Source organism: Sinocyclocheilus grahami, unplaced genomic scaffold (genome assembly GCF_001515645.1).
Source record: "Sinocyclocheilus grahami isolate Dianchi unplaced genomic scaffold, SAMN03320097.WGS_v1.1 scaffold476.1, whole genome shotgun sequence".
Lineage (NCBI taxonomy): Eukaryota > Metazoa > Chordata > Actinopteri > Cypriniformes > Cyprinidae > Sinocyclocheilus > Sinocyclocheilus grahami.
Genome location: NW_015505655.1, coordinates 1,008,174 through 1,011,626, shown reverse-complemented (window position 1 = coordinate 1,011,626; position 3,453 = coordinate 1,008,174). Strand labels below are relative to the sequence as shown.

Genomic DNA, 3,453 nt, shown 5'->3' with positions numbered 1-3,453 from the left:
AAAATAAAAACACCCCACACACACACACACACACACACACACACACACACACACACACACACACACACACACACAATCACTTTCTGTGACAGGAAAACTGGTTAAACTCATAAGCCCAATACCCCCCATCTCTCAGAGTCACAGTCCAGTATCCATTCTCAGGACGGATCCAGCCCTTCCTGCTAACAGATGCTCTGGTCACTCCTAAATACCACTCAGTCTGTCCCTTCACCTGCACCTCAAAGTAAAAACACCCTGAGGAGAATCCATTCTTCCCAAGAACACCAAGATATTGATCAAATCTGTCATTTTTTTTCATCCACTCCTTTCTGTTTTCTGTTTCCATTTCTCACTTGTTTCCCATCATCAGACACGATGAGATGTGGATGAGCCATATCAGCATCCAGAATCACATTCACTGCAAAAAATATTGAAAATTCTGCTTTACAGATGAGTACATAACAAAGATAATGACAATTATTATTTATAGGAATCATGGTAACTTTACAAGAAGATTAACAAAAATGGAAATACTTCATTATGTGTGAATAATGAATTTAATAAAAAATAATGGGGGAAAACCCCTGTAATGTTCACTGTATATTATATTATGAACAATAATGTTCACAATTTTCACTTGGAGACTGAAATGTTCTGATTGTTCTGGTTGTGTTTTTCCTGATTCACTTTCCTGCTTCATTTGCTTTGAGGTTGTTTTCTCTATGTGTCATCATTTTCAATGGTGGTTGCCCTAGTGTGAATTTTTAGGGGTCCAAGCACCAAAATGCTATTGTGTCTTCTTCTTCTTCTTCTTCTTAATTTTTCTGCCCAAAAAATAATTGGGCATCATAGACTGTAAACTGCAGAGCCCTGACAGGATGGTCCCAAAAGTGTACCGCTACTCACGTGCACAGATACACATCCTTTGGACACCCGGTGGTGCTATAATAAGGCAATTTGCATTCTGGTTCAACTCTGGAACCATAAGGGCTAGAATCAAAATTCTTTTTCCGGTGAATCCTTAATTCAGGCACTACAGAATGCCTATATCCTGTTTTATTTCTGCCATTTTTAATTTTCTTTAAAAATTTACTTTTTTGAACTCCTCCTAGGTCATTCGTCTGATTTGCATGATATTCAAAACAAATCATCTGCACACACTCATGATAATGTCCAAGCTTAATCAAACTTGACACCCATAGACAACAGGACACTGTAAGGACTGAAAAATGACAACTAAATAATCACTAATATTCCACAACTGTACAATCTAGGAAGGTCAAAATTGGTACGCATCTTCTTTGGTTCATGTCCTAACATAACCAAACATAATCTTATTATTGGCAGATACCAGGGTCCGTGGTTCTATCATTGGAGAAAGCATGACGGTCAACTTGGATCAAATGTGCCTTGATAACCAATTACAATACAGTCGTGACATCATTGAATTTCTGTCAGAGTTGTGCGACAGTCAATGACTGTTTGTGGATGCCACAGAAATGACTGAGAAGTGCCATAAACTGAATCCTACCTTTTTTTTCAGTGTAAGTCTAAAAATAGTGTAAGGATAAAATAAACTAGAATACTTTGATCTCCTGAGAGGCAAACAATGCACTGGCATCTTCAGGACACCCCACAGAGGGGTGGTGCGGGAAACACCTCTCTCACATATGCATCTGTGCCTTTTCATCTTTTCATTCACTCAAACTGGTCAAGAATATAATGTTCAATACAAAGTAAAGAGTTAATTAGAATAATCGAATGTAAGAATAATCAGAGACCGACAAACAACCAATGTGCCTTTCAACCTAAATTAGAATTCAGATACTAAAATGGAGTCAGATTGAGTTAAACCTAAATTGAATAACTCTGCGCGCTGAAAAGACCGAACACGCAAGAGACCTTCATCCGCCACTGGATACCTTCGTTGGGCCAGGTGCGCGGACCTTACAATAGGTCAATCCAAAATGAATGTTTAATGGCAAACATGTTGATGATTAGCTGATTCATTCCAGCATAAGCTGTTTTCCCAGAAAAGTAGTTTATTCAGCATAGTGACATCTATTGACATCCATTCTGATCTCCTTAAGCCGGGCTCACACTGTGCGATTTTTTAAAAGTCCTGTAGGATTGTACTTGTCAGACTGTACGAACATGAGGATCATGTCACACTGTGGGATCTCAGTTGTCATTAATGTCAGACTGCACGACAGTCAATACACGTTAAAAATGGGTGCGCGCAAGAAAACTTGTGCATTGCAAGCGGGGCTGTAATGTTGGCTATCATTAAAAGTATATGAATTGGCGGCAATACCGGCGTATTTAAGAAGAATAGTGTAAGCAGCACTACACACCCACATGAAAACAGCAGCGCAACCGGTGTTTATCATAGCAAAGGCAACGTATTATATGAATTCTGTGAGCGGAGGACGGGAGCGCCAGAGTTTATGCGGTTAGAAGAAATCTCTAGCATTAATTCTGATCATGGCTTGTCTTGAAAAAATGAAGACAGTTTGGCGTTCGTCGTAGGAGAAGTCACACTGCAGGACTGCGCGCCAAATCTTCTGACACTGCCAGAATTTCGTGAGAGGTAAAATTTCATCGCAACGGCCATTAATCGGCTGTCGGTGAACATGACAAACTAACGATCAAAGACTACAGATTTTAGCCTATAGGATTATAGGAATCTTTTAGGATTTTCAAAAACTTGTCTCAGATGACCAAATCATGGCCAAAATCGCACAGTGTGAGTGCTTTAGTGTGGTTTCACTACAAATACTATAGTTGAACTTCTAACGTCCGATTTAATAAATTTAGCTGCACAAACAATTGTACAACTACGTAGCCTACAACTATGTACAATTTAATTTGTATGGTTTAATTTGTTTATTTTAAAATAGCTCAATCTAATGGATCCATATGATGTTTTTCTGTCCTCTGCAAAGCATTGTTCTGGGCTACATTTCCCAAAAGCATCATGAGCCTAAGCTGATCGCAAAGATGGCAATGGTTTTTATGATATTTTTGGGAAACACAGCCTGTCACGAATCCGGTCCGTGGGCTTCAGGCTGATTGCCACTAGAGGTTATTCTCCCATTACATTGACTCTCACACCACACAGACTGTTACACATCACCCTGGACTGCATTTCCCATCAACCATTGCACTGATAACACACACACAGCTGAATGCAATGATCACACACACGGCTGAATCCCATCAGACATGCTACTTAAGCCATGGACTTCCTCTCTCTCACTGCCGAGTATTGTTCTGCATTTTTCACTCCCCAATTGTTAGCTGCCATTCCGTGTTTTCTGTTTTAGTCTCATGTATTGTTTTGCGTGTATCCCTGTTTAGCGGATAGCTACCTTACCGAGCCTGTTTAAGTTTTCATAGTTTTCTTAGTCTAGTCTTAGTCTTGCCTTGTCTGTTTTCCTGGTCTCTGATTCA

The 3,453-nt window shown here is 39.7% G+C and overlaps 1 pseudogene; it reads right to left on the bottom strand.

Annotated features, from left to right (window-relative positions):
• Window positions 1–76: 76 nt before the first annotated feature.
• LOC107553630 (butyrophilin subfamily 3 member A1-like) overlaps window positions 77–3,453 on the bottom strand; it is a 25,752-nt pseudogene continuing 22,375 nt past the window's right edge.